Consider the following 20,686-nt stretch of genomic DNA (forward strand, 5'->3'; position numbering starts at 1 on the left):
CATATATTCTCTTAGACTCGATGTACCTACACAATATGCTCTGAGTTTACTTCTTAGCTTTTAGATACATGCAGAGTCCATGATTAGAGCTTTAGTATATCATAGTTGTCATGGCTATTTGATGAAGCCACATATCTATATAATAGGTGTTTAATTGGGAATATATGGCAAAGGAGAAGTAGAAACAACACGAACTCTTGTACGTGTTTTATTGTCTGATCTTGTTATTTCTTGAAGAAATACTAAAATCTTCTTATATTTAGTTGTTGTAAAAAGACGAATACTAAGCGCCAGGGACGGCGGTGGCGACAACGACGATGACGCTGCCAATGGACGACACGTAATTCATCGCGTGTTGGTATGTTCCCTATAAGCTCGGAGTCTTATTCAAGTTGTAAATTACCATGTCGAATAATAATACTGTGTGACTTCGAATTTGTGTAACCCCATAGTGCATGTGACAGGTTAGTTTTAGGCTAGGATAGGATAGGAGATCTGAATTGCTATGATTCGATGGTGGAAAAAGAATTTATTTGGCAATTGACAGGCAGTTAAACTAGTCGACCTTAACATTTAGGTTTAACACTTAACTAGGTCTTTGTATATGGAATGCTCTTTGCATCATACTACTCGTTTGAAGTTTGTGGTCCCTGTATATAGTTTATATTGCAATTGATGGATGGAGGCTTAGATATTTTTAGATCAACATTGAACTGGTTTTAAAGCTCTATCTTAAAAAGTATGTAACGGTATTTTCTAAAATAGTGAAAAAACTATTCGAAAAAAATAGCGGTACGTAATCTTTTTATCAACATAAAAAAGGGCTTTTTTAAACAATACATTTTTTCGTAAAAACTAAAGCCATATTTTTGATACAAATTTCTGATGATTGTTATACAACCTAGGTAAAAGGTTTACAGATCTTCTAAACGAATTAATGGCTAATTGATTTATTTTATCCACATCTTATCCACCAATCAACCAAGACATGTGTTAAATGGAGTTTAAAACTTGTTTAAATCTTAAATTTGTATATTTTGTGTTACACAAAACGGTTTTAATATATTCCATCGATATTAACAATTTTTATAAAATTTAAATAATTCATTTCCCTCAAGTAGTAGAGTAAAATTTAATTTTATTCATTAAAGTTGTTCGTAAACTTATTGAAAGATGCAGTTTAGAAGATTTTAGACAAACTTCACATTCTGCCCAAGCCTCCCATTTATGATTTCCGGCTAACAATGAAATAAAAATCTTCAACTTAATGTCAAAACCTTAATTATAAAATTTCTTATAATACTCTCCAATTTATTCACTTTCTAAACAAACTTTCATAATACTGATTTACAATTTTTACTTTCGACATATACACTTAGTCCAAAAAGTCTCCGTACAGCAGCATAATTTGTGTGTTTTTTTGAAAATAAGTACTACGAATAAATTTTTCCACCTTCACCTTTTTACCAAATTAAAAAAAAAAAGAGGTTGGGATGCGACCCACTCTGATAACTTTCCATCCCGTCTGTCGATTTGTCTTGTTTAAAAGTTTGTCTATATGAACTCATATCAATTTTTACCAAATTTGCGCACTATTTTTGATTTTATTTTTTATGAAAAAACGGACCGCTGGATTTTTATATAAAAATTACTGAATATTGAAAACAATATTTTCTCTGAAATAAAATAACTTTGAAGACAATATTTCAAATTTTTGAAAAGCTATTTGAGTCGAAAATCAATTTTTACCAACTTTTGTTAAATTTTTTTAGGTTTTTAATTTTTTTTACAAAAACTGTCAATTCGATTTTTTTAAAAAATTTTATTGAATGTTGACAACAATATTTTTTAAAAGATAAAAGTTGTTGCAAATTTTTCCACCGTAATACCGACCAGACGGACTGAATATAATTTGCGATCGTTTTAAACAATATTGGATTTCCGAATCCAATATTATCGAAGATCGAACGCGAAATTAAATTCCTTTTTTTTTTTTAAATGATTTAAAATTAAACAAAATCGAAATTGCACACCGCCGATGTGCGGCGAGAGTTATTATGACACTTTACGAGAAATGTCAGTCGATATAACAAACAGGTGAAAGAATTCACCACAGGTAGCAATAAAAGTATTGCCAGCACGGTGATTAATAAAATTGAAATGAAATTTATATCAAAATGATATCGAAATACGAAGAGGTGAATTTCTCCAAGTAGTATTGATTATAGTGGGAGCCAGGAAACTTTTTACTGGAAGTTTACCAAAAGCAGTAGTTGAAAAATTTGTCTTCGAATAAACTCACGAAATAAAAGAAAGGTTTTATTTTCCCGAAAGGAAATTTAAATTATGTTTTATTGCCTGGAAAACCTTGGCCAAAGCCGGGATTAAAAACCAGGATCTTTTATAAAAGAGAAAGATACAAATTGAATTATTGAGATGGACAGAAGGTCAATTCTCGATAAATGTTTTGCAAAAAAATAATAATAAAAACCGATAAAAGAAATCACTCGAAGAAAATTATTTCGATAAGAAAAAAAAAATTAAAAAAAGCGGTAAACGCGTCCCGTAATATCAGGAAATTAATACTTCGACCCGAAGGTCAAAAGGACGAATTTGACTCCACGGCAGAACAAAACAAAATCTTTAACTCAATAGAAACTTAAAGAAAAAATAAAAACTATAGTAGGAAAATTACTTTATGTAGGTCTTTTCAAAAAAAATTCCTTCACACAATTTTTCTATCGTGAAAAGGCTTTGGGCGCAATTCAAATAGTGGCCATCATCACGACGAGCTTGACCCATCCTGCTACTTGCCCTCAGGCAATCCTCTCGGACCTTTTGTGTGGTGATCGATCTGGCTCGGTCTCGCAACTTCCTCCATCCATAAGATTGGCGTGTGCGACCGAGAAGCCAGATATCTTTCATCGCAACGCGATTTCTTTAAAGAGGTGATGCGATCACCCAGTAGATCAATGAGTGAGTTCAGCTCTTCACTTTCGAACACATTCCAGTCAAGACTTTCTGGAAAAATCGTGTGGAATTCCTCGCATTACCGAGTACCTACACGCGCTAGATTTTGGTAGAGAAAAAACTACTTATGTCGTATTGAAGGAAGTCGGTAGCCAAGCCTATAATTAAAATAAAAGTTGTCAAGATATTCTTGGAGTGATTTTTTTTTATCAGTAATACTTTATGATGGGCCCTCGGCCATACTAAGTTAATGTTGGTGTGACTTTACTACACACATTGTTCTACATGGGTATCGTCTTCGTGCCTTGATGAACTTGTTCAACCAATATGTGGGTCAACCGTCGCACGGTTCGTTGGTGTGGAATCCTTTCGCACAGTTTGGTGGGACCTGTTAAATTTACTTTCCCAAAATGCTAGGAAAGTAGGTCACTGGCTGATGGTTCAGGTTTCTACTAAACTCTTCTAGAATTTTGGGGCCGCAGTAAGAATTCGTTAAGGGTGGTTAGCAACAAGGGAGGTGAAACTTGTTGTGGTAATATTTACCGCCACAAAGTAAATTAAAGCCAATATCTCAAAGTTTTAAAAGATATTTAATTCGAAAATCAATTTTTACCAACTTTTATTAACTTTTTTTTAGGTTTTTGTTTTTAATAAAAAAATGTCAATTTGGTTTTTTAAAATGTTGAAAACAATATTTCTTATTAGATAAAATAAGTTAGAAGCCTAAATTTCAAGTTTTTGAAAATACATTTGAATCGATATTTAATTTTTACCAACTTCGAGTACTGTTTTTTCTTAGATTTTTATTTTTTATAAAAAAAACTGTCAATTCGATTTTTCTCAAAATTTTATCAGATGTTAAAAACATTATTCTTCGTTGTACTAAATTGTTTTGGAGATGAAATCATATTTAAGTCGTAAAATTTTAGAGGTGACACTTTTTTTCAGTTTTTTTGATTTATAAAAAAACCGTTACATGGATTTTTTTCAAAAATAAACTTCTTTGTTATAACGTTACAATTAATTATATAATATTGAATTCAAGTCTCTAACGTTTTTGGTTCGTAAGATATTTAGGGTTAACCAAAATGTTCACCTTTTTTTCAAACTGCTATGGTAAAAAAACCAGCCACGTAATTTTCTTGAGAGCCCTTTCTGCATCTTTCTGCCTTATTATCTGTGTAACAAAATTTATTTGAAATCAATATCTCTTCTGGTTCTTGAGCTATGGAAGACGAAAAAAACGTCGCGAACGTACGTAGACACGCACGCACAGACATCTTTCTAAAAATCTTTTATTTCGACTCTAGGCACCTTGAAACGTCGAGAAATGTCAAAATTTTCAATTTGACAAATCAGACCCATTACAATAACTTTCTATGGGAAGTTGAGTTTTTCAATAAATATTTAATTATGAAACCAAGTAGATTCCTTTAGTATTGAACAAACACATATAAATATAAACGGAACATAAATTATCTGAAATTAAAATTTAGGCTTCACGAACGGATCCTTTCGATCTTTTTTCGCCGAAAAATCGTTGATGATATCGTTGAAGTCCAGTTCTCAGAGCAAATCGCTTTAAACGCACAGGAGAGAAAACTTCGATTGACTGTTTTGTCCCATCCTATTTTTTATAATTTCCATTTTTGTGAATCAGCGCTCTCTAGTACAATTTGTTACCATCAAAACCAAATACATTCACAATGCAATTTTAAGGTTTGGGAATGTAGCTCTAAAATTTCGATTTTCGATAATTTGGTTGTAAAATAGTTTCGGCGATTGATCTGTTCCATAGTCCTTTTCCTTTTTGTATGAGTCAATCAAAGACACAAATTGAACCAAATCATTACCAAGACTAGGCTCTAAATCATCCGGATACACTTTCACCAATGCCCCTACTGCAGAGTGCTAATTTTCAGCATCCATCTTATCGATGTGATTCAGGAATCTCGAACGTACAGCTTCATAGGCATGCAATCTTTCATTTAGAGCAACGGATAGCTGTTCAATCACTGGGATGAAGGCGGATAGTTTATATTTTTCTTTGGGTGACAAATTTGCGTCTTGTGCTTTCCCGTAATCGAGCGAATTCAACATCACATTTCTCGTTCTAGTGCTGGTCCCTGATTGTACACATTCATCAGTATGGTATACTTTTTTGGCTGCTTTCTCGTATTTATTTATCATTTCGTTTATGGACTCCACGAATGATTTCAATGAATCTAGTGCACGCATTGCCGATTAAAGAATCTTTTCGGGTCTTGCAACTTCTTGCTTGTAGCGTTGAATTGCTTTAAGATGTCGTTCCAACATGTTGCAAACAAAGCGGTTTCGAGACCACTCATCTTCTGTGGAAGGTGCGTTGCTTCATTCCTCATGATGACTTTTTACTCTTTATTGGAAGATAAAAAAATACATATCAAAGGAAAATATGTTTACTAGTATTTACTAGTTCGAATTTGAAACAAAATGTTCCGAAGTCTCTATTGTGGAGGCTCCCCACTTGTGGAGACGCCATGTCCGTAGCAAACGATCTAAATAAGCCAATTACCTTCATTCTCATATATTTTGCGTAAGAATCTAGGTAAACACCCTTGTAAGTTCAAGCTGACTCAAATATTCAAGCCGATGGACCATTTGAAGCGATTTCCGATTGGACGAAGTCCTTTTTGGAAAATCATTACTATGAATTTTATGAGTCTGAGCTAACATATCTTAAAATCGATGTGCATGATTATTTTTGGTATGATTTAAGTAAGAAACATGATAAAAGCTATGTATGCACATAATTATGATTAATGTCTTCATTTAAACTTGATATCTAGAATACCTTCGGCTTTTCCTCCTGGAAAAAAATAACAATAGTTAACATTTGAAACATTATGTCTCCATCATAATATAAAGGGTGATTTTTCTGAGGTTCGGATTTTCATGCATTAGTTTTTGACAGATCACGCGGGATTTCAGACATGGTGTCAAAGAGAAAGATGCTCAGTATGCTTTGACATTTCATCATAAATAGACTTACTAACGAGCAACGCTTGCAAATCATTGAATTTTATTACCAAAATCAGTGTTCGGTTCGAAATGTGTTTCGCGCTTTACGTCCGATTTATAGTCTACATAAACGATCAAGTGAGCAAACAATTAATGCGGTTGTGACCAAGTTTCGCACTCAGTTTACTTTATTGGACATTAAACCAACCACACGATTGCGTACAGTGCGTACAGAAGAGAATATTGCGTCTATTTCTGAGAGTGTTGCTGAAGACCGTGAAATGTCGATTCGTCGCCGTTCGCAGCAATTGGGTTTGTGTTATTCGACCACATGAAAGATTTTACGCAAAGATCTTGGTGTAAAACCGTATAAAATACAGCTCGTGCAAGAACTGAAGCCGAACGATCTGCCACAACGTCGAATTTTCAGTGAATGGGCCCTAGAAAAGTTGGCAGAAAATCCGGTTTTTTATCGACAAATTTTGTTCAGCGATGAGGCTCATTTCTGGTTGAATGGCTACGTAAATAAGCAAAATTGCCGCATTTGGAGTGAAGAGCAACCAGAAGCCGTTCAAGAATTGCCCATGCATTCCGAAAAATGCACTGTTTGATGTGGTTTGTACGCTGGTGGAATCATTGGACCGTATTTTTTCAAAGATGCTGTTGGACGCAACGTTACGGTGAATGGCGATCGCTATCGTTCAATGCTAACAAACTTTTTTTTGCCAAAAATGGAAGAACTGAACTTGGTTGACATGTGGTTTCAACAAGATGGCGCTACATGCCACACAGCTCGCGATTCTATGGCCATTTTGAGGGAAAACTTCGGAGAACAATTCATCTCAAGGAATGGACCGGTAAGTTGGCCACCAAGATCATGCGATTTGACGCCTTTAGACTATTTTTTGTGGGGCTACGTCAAGTCTAAAGTCTACACAAATAAGCCAGCAACTATCCCAGCTTTGGAAGACAACATTTCCGAAGAAATAAGGGCTATTCCGGCCGAAATGCTCGAAAAAGTTACCCAAAATTGGACTTTCCGAATGGACCACCTAAGACGCAGCCGTGGTCAACGTTTAAATGAAATTATCTTCAAAAAGTAAATGTCATGGACCAATCTAACGTTTCAAATAAAGAATCGATGAGATTTTGCAAATTTTATGCGTTTTTTTTTTAAAAAAAGTTCTCAAGCTCTTTAAAAACCACCGTTTACATAGCTGATTGATGACAATAAAACATAAAAAAAAACACAGTCATTTCTATCAAAACAACCAAAAGTTTAAAACAAATCTATTTTACGCACTTAACGTTGAAAACATAATGTCGGGAACATTTATAACCATAAATAAGTCACGGAATTTGTTTTGCTCTTATAAAATTAATAGCTCTAGTACCATTGTTTTGTTAGCGATTGCAAAACACATACAAAAAGTCAGTAGATCTATTTATTTCCGTACGTAAACCTCAACACGTAAACGAATTACGAATTAAGGACAACAAGAAAAAACCATCATCTAAAACTACTTATACAAATAACTTATGTTTCCCTTCATCAAGCTCGACTTTAAACCATTTAACATGAGAAAACTAACTCAAAAACTACATAAACCAACAATAAATCATTTAGTTTTTTCCGCTTACTGAATTCCGCCACCCAATTTGTGCTGAGCATGCAACATACATAAATATCTACCTGCTATCATTACCGTCATTTGCTTTATACGATAAAATGTATCTTTTTTACTAACCAACTTATGGTAAGTACAAATATCCGCCACCTGGTGGTTTTTTTTTGCTCCGGCAAAATACATAATTTTATCTAACTCACGAAAGACCTTCAGAATCTCCCATTGCTTGAAGCTTATTGTATCTAGCTCGCTTAGTAGGAAATTAAAAGATACATTCACAGAGTGGAGGAATATACCATCAGTGAAAAAAAGTATCATTGGACAAAAATAATAATAAGAGCTCTAGATTGAATTGATTGAGATACATCAGAATTTGTTTGGAAGCGGATTTCACGAAAAAAAGATCGTCTAACACAATTAATTAAGTTTTATACAAATGCATGCCATTAATTTATAAAGATATCAGAGATATAAAAAAAGACCGTGCGCGGTGTGTCACTGTAGTTTAATTTTATTAACTTATTGTTATTTTATTGAATAAATATTTTTTTCTAGTAAATAAATAGTAGTAGGATTAAATGCGTGATTGTCTCAGATACTTTTTGAAGCTGATTTGCTGTAACGAAGCCCAAATTCAAAAGTTCAAAGTTTGTAACAAAAACTTAAATGGCTCTTGTTGACGAGGAAAATATAGACATAAGCTGTTAACGTTTTAATTTAATTGGGTTTCCATTGCTATAAATTGGAATTTTAATAAAATATAAACTAATTTTGAATTATGAATGTTTTTGTAAAAAATTGTGTTCAAAATATTAAATTAAACTTAACGAATTCACTCAGCTTTTCGATGAGCCAACTCGAATCCCTGAGGTTGCAGGTCAATCGGCCAACATCCTAGACTTGTTTCTTACCTCTGACCCTAATAAATACACAGTTAGTGTATTACCGCCTCTAGGCACATCAGACCATTGTATCGTATCTGCAAAATTCTCATGTCTTAAAAGTCAGTTAAAGAAAAAACTCCTATGAGAACCGTTTGGCAATATGAGAAAGCCAACTGGGACGGTCTCAATGAATTATTCAGGAACTTTAACTGGTCACTATGCTTCCTCGATAGTGACGTGGTTTCCAGTGCAGATATGGTTACAAATTTAATTCTTTGTGGAATGAGAAATTTTATCCCGAACAGGGTAAAATCTATCAAACCCAAAGAGAACTCATGGTTTGATTCGAGCTGTAAAGAGGTTATTAGGTTCAAAGATGTAAGTTTCCGTTGTTATAAAGCCAACCGGACTGAGGAAAACCGGAATAAGTTCAAACAAGCTAGAAAGACATGTAATGGTCATATTCGTCGAACCAAATTGTTGCATGATCAGAAATTAAGGCAAAGATACTACAATGTCCCAAAGGTAGTAAAAATTTCTAGTCATTTGTAAAAGACGTACGAAACACCACGTCATCCTCGGTTCCAACGCTCGTCCACAATGACACTCCCTATGTAAGCTCGATTGATAAAGCCAATTTGCTTGCAGCACAGTTTGCTGTTAATTTGACGCTACCGGAAAGTGTCATTAGTCCTCCTGTTCTTGAGAGCGTAAATGATTCAATGGGACGAATCTTCTTTCGCACTCCTGCAGTTGCAAGAGTACTGAAAGACCTTGACATACACAAATCCGCTGGCCCGAATAGTAACTCCCCAATTGTTCTGAAGAAGTGTTCTTCATCGCTGGCAAAACCACTGCGTAAACTTTTCCATCTTTCCTGATCTACAGGTCTCTTTCCGAGCAGATGGAAAATAGCATTTGTCCAGCCTGTCCCTAAAAAAGTCGAATCCTCCTCTCCCTCTAACTATCGTCCAATAGCACTCACGTCCCTTCTTTCCAAGGTCATGGAAACGCTGATTAATTATCAGCATTTGATAGAGTTTGGCACCAAGCTCTCTTATCGAAAATGCGTGCTTTTGGTATTGATGAATCTCTTCTTCGTTGGATTAGAAATTACCTTTCTAACCGTTCAATATAAGTTGTATTGGATGGTTACAAGTCTGAAATTCATAAAATAAATGCTGGTGTTCCACAGGGCTCCGTTTTGTTTCCGACACTCTTTCTTATATTCATAAATGATCTTATGTCTGCCACTTCTAATCCATTAACCTGTTCCGCTGACGATAGTACTTTCAGCTTCTCATACTCGTTTATAGATTCATATCCTTGTCCTTCGGATGTGGAACTTCAACGGCAGCGTATGATAAGCTCATTAAATTCTGTTCTTGACAGCATTGTACAATGGGGAATCAAAAACCGTGTAGAATTTAATGCTTCGAAAACTCAATGCTGTCTCCTGTCGTTAAAGCGTAACACACACCCGATGCCACTATCAATGAGTGGCACTTGCATCCAAGAAACTAATCAACTGTTAGTACTTGGTATGTGTATCACAGATCACCTTTTATGGAACGCACATATACTTGATATTGCCAAAAATGCTGCCAGGTGCTTAGGATTTCTCCGACGCCGACGGTGCAAGAAATTTTTCACCCCTTCTGATCTGGTTGTAATTTACAAAGCCTTCATCCGTCCAAAGCTTGAATATAATTCGCATATCTGGGCAGGTGCCCCTAAAACAAGTTTAAGTCTCTTGGATAGAATTCAAAAAAGGGCTTTAAAATGATGAACTGAATGAACTATAACCGAAACATTCACATCGCTAGAACACCACCGCAATGTTTCATGCCTTTCGTTGTTTTATCGATATTTTTACAAAAAATGTTCTGTTGAACTAGCCAGTTGCATTCCACCCCTTAAACAATTCAGCCGTAATACTCGCACTTCCAGGAATGCTCATCAGTTTACCCTTGAGCTCCATTTCGGGCGTACTGTCAAGTATAGAGATTATTTCTTAAATCGCACATCGAGAATGTGGAATGCTTTAGCCAACTCTGTTTTTCTCTGCACCGGTTTCTTCTTTTAAATCCTTCCCTATTTTCCTAATGCTCGCACTGTGTTTAAATATAAACATATAAAGGGTACTAATAACCCCTTGAGTGCATGCAAATAATAAAAAATAACAATCATAAATATAATTCATAAAAATGGTGTATGAAAAAAGTAATGTTGGTTGGTGCAAGGAGAAAATGAGCAGGTTCAGACAATATAAGAAGCTTCATTTACAGTCAACTTCATGCTTTGAATGTAAATATTGACCAAGGCAACTAGTTAGTTCTTTAAGTGTCATAAATTTCAAATGCAGTACTTTACTTCACAAACCTCTACTTAAAGATCATAGTAAAAAACACTAACGAAACTATTATTCCCTACAGAACACTCCTCAGACAAGCTACAAGTCTGCAACGATTTGTATTTTGTATTGTAAAGAAATGTTACTTATTTCTTTTCCAAATTTACAAGGAAGCTTTTTACAGAAAGCATTAAATAAAGGTGTGCAGAAAATAAATAAGTCATAGAGAAATAAATTCAGCTTTCGGTTCCAATAAAGTTGCCTTAATTGGAAGGCAATTTTTGACAGCTGCCCAATCAGATGCTAGAAACTTGCCTTACTTTCAAGTGCCTCATGTCGTCTGAACCTGCCCAATGTCTTCAAAAATATATGTTTGGTGTTTGTATGATACGATTTTTTTTTGCCCAATTTTGGAAGGTTTTAAATGAAAATAAGTCGATTTATTATCAATGCGAAGCTTCTTAGGTGTTTAGGTAGTACCAGCAAATAACTCTTAGTAGATTTCATTGATTCACATTGTGACAGTGACACGTCCCTCGTGGCAAATAACACACTGTTCTGATTTGCAGACTTGCAACTTTCATGTAAATTGATTGAATATTGTAATAATTTGAAAACCTTTGTGTTTCTGCAAAATTTTCACAAATTGCGGTAGAAAAATTAAACGTTTTACAGTTATTAATAAAATTTTGTCTTTTCCTTGGTTAAAGATTTAAACTTTTCTGACAAGAACTTAGAACTTTTTTTTTTAAATCGAGAAACAAAATGTATGACGTTTGAGCCTTTTCACAGATTTTTTGTACATTGAGCAATGGAACTCACTTAATCTCAACCAGCGTTACCACTTCTCAAAAAAAGTGTAAGTAGATCTGAGAAAAAAGCGAAGTAGATTGAGAAAAATGGATATAGATTCGAACATCAAAAACGAATTACATATGTATTTCATATTATTCTACACATTTTTAAATTACATTTTTTGATTTTAAAAATATCTGAGGGATATTTTGATCCTACAATTTTTCTGGCTGTTTGCAAAGTGTGTTGAAAAAGTTTCCAAAAATAAAGACTCAGACTCTAAGAAAACTTACCTCATTTTTTCGCAAACTTTAAACGAAACTGTCTGGCAATATTGATTTTAAATTTGTAATGAAATTGTGTAAAATAAATACAAAAAATATCACTCAGACTTTAAGAAAAGTAAGACATTTTTTTATTTACCTTTAGTACCTGCTACAGGTAAATTGGCCACCGGCCCAAGCTAACAGGTATGTATACCTTAAGAGCATTCACTAGCACTATTCTGTACGATACATTTAGTTACTCAGAAAATAAGTAACGTCTGGCGGCCCTGGGCTCTTGGACTTTATTTCCTATATTTTAAAATTTAAAATGTACCTGGAAATATTTTTTATAATTTTTTTTTTCGTTTTAGTTTAAAAAAAAACTTAATAGAAGTTGTTCTTAAACGTCTTGTATTTCAATTTTTTAAAGCAACGATGGCCCATTTTCTTGAGAAAAGTTAAAAAGAAAAAAGGTTCTATGGGGGAAACCCTTGTGAGCAATACAAAAATATTTTCTTATTTTGAAAGAAGCCAAACTAAGAGTACAAGTTTTAGGGAAGATTAAAAAAGAAATCTATCGGTTTTGAAAAAAATTCGAATTATCGATTTTTGACCGTACAAATTTGTACTGGGACTATTGCTATTTTTAGTTTAAAAAAAATCAGGAACCAAACTTCCTTACCATCGAAATGTCATGTTTGATTAAAATCTCGAGTTCGAATTTTTTTTACGAATGCAAAACTGGCCACATAGTTCCTTTATGTAGCAAGTAAGAATGACAAAAGGGTAAATAGATTCAGTCTATTTTAAAAAAAATTGAATCAGGTAGAAACACAGACCTTAAAAGTAAAATAGATTTCAATATTTTGGTGATGGTGGGAAATAGGAAGTGGATTTGAATTTGTTTTGAAAAAAGAAGTGGATCTACTTTAAGTAAAGTGGTAACGCTGTCTCAACCACTTTTCTCGGAGCAGTTATAAATAAAATGCACGATTGGATGGCAAATTTTTGTATCCAAAAAGTCTGTTAAAAAATAGTGCCTACGTTTTTAAATTAAAAAATATACCTACTGAAGAAGTTCATCTTAAAAAATTAAATGCCATCTTATTTCCTAAAAACTCAATTTATTAAATTTTCAAATTTAGGTTTTCTCCGACGATGCAAGAAGTTTCTTACTTCTTCTGATGTGGCTATAATTTACAAAGCTTTTATTCGTCCTAAACTCGAGTATAACTCTCATATTTGGGCTGGAGCCCCAATAACGTACTTTAGTCTTCTGGATAATATTGAATTGAAAAGAGCTCTAAAAATGATAGGAGATCGTTCTCATTGCCACAAGGTCTCATGCCTGTCATTGTTTTATCGTTATTTTTATAAACAATGCTCTAGCGAAATAGCCAGTTGCATTCCTCACCTTAAACAATTCAACCGTAATACCCGTCTTGCTAGGAATACCAATCAATTTTCACTTGAGCCCAATTTTGGACATACTGTTATGTACATAGATTCTTTCTTTAGCCGCACTGCAAGAATGTGAAATGCTTCACCTGACTCAATTATTCCCACTCATTCCAATGTGCAGAAATTCAAAACCAATGTGCATCGGTTTCTCCTTTCTTATCCTATCCTCCTTTCCTAATTGTTCGCATTGTGTTTAATCATTATAAGGGTAGTCATAACCCCTTAAGTCGTTAGATTTTTTTTATTTTTTGTAATTAAAAAAATTTAGACATTTTTGATCATCAATAATATTATTTACACAATTTGAGGGCTTTTTTAAAACCTTTTCGGAGCAGTACAAGATTATATTTTTTATGTCAAAGAAGCCAAGTTCAAAAGAACAAAAAAGGTTAAAGAAAGGTTCATATAAATCTGCCTAACCACTTTGTAAGAAATTCAAATTTTCGATTTTTTTCCAAGATTTTTATGGGGACTATTTTTATTTTTTGTATTAAAAAAATTAAAAACATAAATGTGATTGATCTCATTTTTCAAGTATAAACTCAGTCTACAAAATGGTTTAAGTTGTAGACGCGAAGACAGAAAACATACTTTTTTCGACTTTTTTACCAAAATGTCATGTTTCATTGAATTTGCGAGTTCAATTTTTTTTACAAATGCAATATTTGCATTTAGTTCCACATGGATAGGGACAAGCTTTTTTTCGTTTGGATTAAGTTGATAAATACAAGTTTTAAGGCGGTTATTCAGAAGAAGGTCATAAAAAGTAGGGAAAAGATCTTAATTTATCTATTAGCGTGTTTTAAATCAGATAAAAGGATAACTTGATTGTTTGGCCGGCCGGCAATAGGGAGAGCTGCTTAAATTTCAAGGCTTTCTATTAGTTAAATCAATGCATAAGCTAAGGTAAATGCTAATAGATCGACTGTTGCTCTGTGATACAGAAGGCAATAGGCAGACTATGTACGACCACAACAATAGAAGAAAAAAGAGGCATTTAATCCTGCACGTTGAGCCAACGCTTTAATTTTGCAACAAATCACATCAGGTGGGACCGAGCTTATCATAACTTAGTCTTTTACGATGAAAAAAAATTAATTTGTACGGACCTGATCGATATAGCTGCTATTTTCATGATTTAAGAAAGGTAGAATCTATTTATCTTGAAAAGGGCACAGCAAAGGAGGTGTTATAATGGATATTGGATGCAATCACCTATTACGGGACAGTGAAGCAGGATTTTCAAAGCTCTAAAATAACTGCAATAACTTACAAATAGATTCTGGAACGAGCTTTTCCCTAGTTTTCTGAATTGTTTGGTAGACAACGATGGACTTTCCAACAATATAATGCACCAATACATATCGCACGGACAACAAAATCCTGGATTCAGGGGCAAAATGTGAACCTATTACCATGGCCCCCATATTCTCCTGAGCTGAACGGAGGACAGCAATACCAACAAACCGAAGAGATTATTAAAGCCATAAAACGGCCCTGGGCCAAAATTTTCAATCTTCGGAAAAACTGCCAAGGGTTTATGCAATATCGGCAAATAAAAACGTAAAAAGCTTGTAAAAATCTGACAAAGCTTTTTGGTGGGTTATCCAAAAAATTTGACGTAATTTTCGTGAACCAAGTTATTTAATAAAGTGCAATAAAAAACTTGACATTTTGAAACCAATTGTAGCCTAATTGTCGTTAGAATAATAAACCCTAATTCTTTCAAGTCTATATAAATATAATAAGGCACAATATTGACTTGGAAGTGCCTACATAAATGACTTCAGACTTGAGAAAAAACAAAAATTTATGCAGTTGTGACTCTTAACGATTTTATAACTTGAAAAATCATCTTGGACTTGACTTTATAACTATAACTACTCTTATTCATAGAATTGAATCGCGTTTTCAACTCGTGCAAGAAGAACCTTTGCGGAAATGGGAAACCACGCATACCTTCTATGGAAATATGATTGCAACAATTTTTAGCAATTTTTACTTTAGGTAGTCTTGATGCAATCAACAATAGCAAAAGGCAAAAAAAGTGATACGGTCTATAGGAAAAGTGAGATCTTTAAAAATAACTACATCAGGAAAAGAAAATATGATTTCTGCACTAATGGGTTTACTATGCATATTTTAATGGAATAAAAAGGCGAATCTCCTCAACAACAACAAAAAAAAGATGATAAACCAACCTTCAACTAAACTACCTGCTAAAGTGCATATGCAAATCATTCATACATATATAAAAGTCTTGAACTTCACTTTCCCTATATATCTGCATATGAATTATTTGTTTTTATAAACTTGTCTATCATTGTTCAGAGCTACAAAAACAAAAAAAAGACAACAAATGCATATTTTTACATCTTTATATAAAGCTTGATACTATAAACTACAATAAGAAGAAGCAGCAGAAGAAGCGCAACGTCCAACAAAATATAATAGCAGGTAATATGCTAACGATGATGCAGAGATGAACCACCTTGGCATTTAGGATTCCAACAAAAAGTATAAAACTTACAATAGAGCGACAACTTTAGTACTTTAAGTATATTTGTATATATATATAAAAGATGAAACATTCAAGTTGCAAAAACGAAAATGCATACAAATATGTGCAACAGCACCACCGTCAAAAGCTAATCGCTTGCAATGGCATCTATTAGTAAACAATGTAACAATAAATCCGAAGGAAAATATCTTTGAGATGTAAATCAGAGTTTTTGCAGTAAACTTGATGTATGTATGTAACTCTCAGGTATCTCAAGTCCACATCCAACTCCACATGTCACATGCTGCTTTAATATGCTATAATCATAACAAAATGAATGATGAGTGGAAAATATTATGATTATAATGATGCGTGCAAAAGTGAAAGTCTTTCCTCAAATGTCCCGATGACAGACCAAAGCGTTTCTATTGTGATGCGTCCTCTAAGGAATTATTTAATAAAATTAATAATGTTACAAGAAAAAAAACTACTTATTTTATTTAAGTTTAAAACTTTAAACTTTCATGTTATAACATATTTTTGATGAAAAATATTCACTTTCCTTTGAATAGGACGTGATTATATCTGTAATGGGTTTTGTGGTAGAAAAGAAAAAAATATTATAAGCTGGAAAACGACAATTCTAAAGGCCAAAACCACAGCAAGTCAGTAAGTTGCTATAAGCTATATATGATGGGTACATGGAAACCATCACCATACCTCTTCTATAACTAACAATCTAAACTCTTAAGCCACAACATAATGTCCAGAGTGGAGTCAAATGCAGAAACCAGAAATGTTGTTTCGAAGCTTCATCTTTTGCGGTCTGTCGGTCGGTCGGTTGGTTGGGCGGTCTGGCGGTGCTATATGTCTCCACGCCAGGTTGCATAATGGCATTAGTAACAAGAATGGAAGGGAAGAGGCATGATTGTTGAATGCATCAATGGTATCTCGGAACAATATGTATTGGTAGGTACTCATTCGTAGACAACGACTCCTATGAGGTGGGATATAGACTTCTCGTGTTTTCAATTTGTTCTTTATACAAGGATGACCTACCTACCTATAGAAAGAAGTCTACTGATGGTCGGAAGAAAAAACAACAACAAATAAATTATGGGTTGAGTACATTTTTTAATTAGAAGGTGGAATTTACATTGTACAACTGATGGGAAAATAGCACATGGTCAAATGTTTAAATTTACCGCTCATTTCCATTGTAAGGTTTCCCGATTCATATTGTTAAGGTTTATTAACATTGTCTCATGTGAGAATATATTTTTTTAAGAAAGGTCGCTACACTTTTAACGCAAATATTAATTTATATTTTATAAAAAAAAAACGAGGCTGGGATGCGACCCACACTGATAACTTCCCATTCCGTCTGTCGATTTGTCTTGCTTAAAAGTTTGTCTATATGTTCTCGTATCAATTTTTACCAAATTTGCGTACCATTTTTTGTAGATTTTATTTTTTATGAAAAAACGGACTGTTGGATTTTTATATAAAAATTACTGAATATCGAAAACAATATTTTCTGTGAAATAAAATAAGTTTGAAGCCAATATTTTTAATTTTTTAAAAGCTATTTGAGTCGAAAGTAAATTTTTACCAAGTTTTATACATTTTTTTTTAGGTTTTTATTTTTTGTAAGACAACTGTCAATTCGATTTTTCTCAAAATTTGTCCTAATGTGGAAACAATATTTTTTATAAATAAAAATTAGTAAGAAGCTATTATCTCAAATTTTTGAAAAGATATTTGAGTCGAAAATAATTTTCTACCAACTTTTGTTAATTTTTTTTAGGTTTTTATTTTTTGTAAAAAAACTGTCCTTTCGATTTTTCTGAACATTTTTCAGAATGTTGAAAACAATATTTCTTGTACGATAAAATAAGTTTGAAGAATAATATTCAAGTTTTTGAAAAGATATTTAAATCGATATTCAAATTTTACCAACTTTGAGTAATGTTTTTTTTAGATTTTTATTTTTTTTTTATAAAAAAAACTGTTAATTCGATTTTTCTCAAAATTTTATCAGATGTCAAAAACATTATTTTTCGTTGCACACAATTTTTTTTGAGATGAAATCATATTTTTGATTTATAAAAAAACCGTTAAATGATTTTTTTTTTAAAATATACTTCTTTGATATCACGTTACAATATATTATATACAACTAGCTGCTCGGTACGTGCTTCGCTACGTATAAGGCATAGTAATAAAAAAAAAAGATTATTAAGTTCATTTATTCAAACAAAAAATATTTTAAATTGCTAGCTATTTATCAAATAATACATTGTTTATATTATATTTATCAGCAAAAAGTAAAAACTAAAAAATAAAACGAATTGGGCACTCTTACTATAGTGGGTCTATATGGGTTAGTCTAAAACAGCTGGAACAGGCATGTGAAAAACATGATTCCTCCAAATCGACAGAACAAACGTGAAGTGTTTGAACTTGGGCCTCATTTTTGAACATCGCAAATGGTAAACACACATATATTGTAATCATTTGAGTTCCAATGGCATGTCAGTTCGAATCATAGGGATACTCGGTATCAAACACACTTCTCCTTTTGATTTATCAGTTCAGCTTCAATCAAATTTTGCAATAACTTTTTCACTGCTAATCTGGTGCCATTACACAGTTTTGGTCGATTAATGTTTCGCAATATTGTCAATTGATTTCTATGTCGTGACTACACCTGGCAGTTTCGCTTGAATTTGAAAATTAATGGCATTGATATGACTGTTTTTCGGCGCTAAAATGGTGCGTTTTCTCAACCAATCAAGATTTCACTAATTCTGAAGAATATTTGGAAAAACACATTCTATCAACTCATCTATAGATTGCGTAATTGTACAAAAGTTGTTCTGTAAAGTGATCAATCCGTTGGTCCTGTCGATTTGTATTTTTCCATGACCAATTTCTAACAATTGTTATGATAACTCAAGCATCATTTTGAAGGTGAATACGCATATTAAAGTTCAGTGTAAATTTTCGTTAATATCTCCAAAGAACTGATAACTTCAAACAGGCGTTTATTTCATCAGTAGAAGTTGATCGAGGAATGACAGCCAATGTTTGACGAAAGTCCCCGGACAGTAATATCAGAGCACAACCAAAACAGCTGTTGATTCATGCGTAAATCTTGCATTGTTCGATTAAATGCTTCTATTGGTTTTTTATTTGCCATTGTGCACTCATCCCATAAAATAATTGACGTTAATCGCAGAACTTTTGCCATAGCAGAATTTCTCGACCACCTTCTAATAATGTAGCAGCAATTCCCGAAGATGCAAGTGCCAATTAAATATTCTGTTCCGATGGAATAGTCGGAATTGTTGAATATTTAATTTGGTTATATTCGATTCTACAAATAAACGTAAATCATTAGAATTGAACTCCTGCTCACATTGCAATTTACAATAAAAAAATCATGTATCTCACGATTTAGTGCGGTCTTACCTAATTGTTCTAATGCTTTATTTATAATCGTTAGACACATATCTTCAATTATTATTACAGCTTCTTTCTACATTTCCAAGTTAATCAACAAATCTGGATTTCTTTAAGTATTAGTACAAATTGATTCTATATGGGAGTATAGAAAGATGTTAATTTTACACCTTTTCAAGATTTTTTTTTTAATTTTCTATACGTACAAACCTTCTCTGTAATTCCACGAATAATTTAAGATCAAAATTAGACAAATCGGTAAAGCCATTGTTGAGTTATAACATTAAAACGAAAAGTGGCATTGATTTTTATATATTTAGATTTAATTCAAGTCTCCAGCGTTTTTGGTTCGTAAGATATTTAGGGTTAACCAAGATGTTCACCTTTTTTTCAAACTGCGATGGTAAAAAAATCACCCACGCAATTTTCTTGAGAGCCCTTTCTGCATCTTTCTGCCTTATAATCTGTATAACAAAATTTATTTGAAGTAGATATCTCAACTTGTTCTTGAGCTATGGTCGACGAAAAAAACTTCGCGAACGTACGTACACACGAAAGCACAGCCATCTATCTAAAAATCTTTTATTTCGACTCTAGGGACCTTGAAACGCCGAGAAATGTCCAAATTTTCAATTTGACAAATCGGACCCATTACAATAACTTCCTATGGGAAGTTAAAAATATTTGTTGGTCCTTAGTGAGATGGCAGGTTCAGACAACTAAAGGGACTTCATATGCAATCAACTGCATTCTTCGAACGGATAAAATAAGACCAAGGCAGCTAGTTCATGTTTGTGATGTCATTAATTTTAGACTTGAAACTTTACTTCTATTCTCTATCTATTACTTGCAGAAAGTACCAACAACCGTATTATTGACAAAAAGTTTTATACATGCCAAGTAACCATTTTACATAATAGTTTTAATAAAGTTATTCACTTAATAAATTCATAATACACAGAGTATGAAGTTCAACTTTCAGTTGAATGAAAAAACATTATCAGCTGACATTTTGACAGTAAGTCTAGAGGTTTTTCTTGCCTAAATCTCTAGTCAACTTTCCAATAAAACTTTTCCTTAATTGGAAGACAATGGTCAGTCAACATTCTTTGAATGTACATTTTGACCAAGGCAACTAGTTATTTAGTTTGTCATAAGTGTCATGAATTTAAGGGCCGTATTATCAATCGCGAGTCGTCTAAAAAAATAAGCGAATGTGACTTTTTCGCATTACTGTTTGCGATTCGCCAAGTTGACGTTCGACTTAAATTTCAAAAATTTGGCGAATTGAAATGTTGTTCTATTACAATTGCTCGCCCTTATATTTCATAATCGATCAAACTGTAGTTCTTGGTGACTTTAAA

This window comes from Eupeodes corollae, chromosome 2 (genome assembly GCF_945859685.1).
Source record: "Eupeodes corollae chromosome 2, idEupCoro1.1, whole genome shotgun sequence".
In the NCBI taxonomy this organism is placed as follows: domain Eukaryota; kingdom Metazoa; phylum Arthropoda; class Insecta; order Diptera; family Syrphidae; genus Eupeodes; species Eupeodes corollae.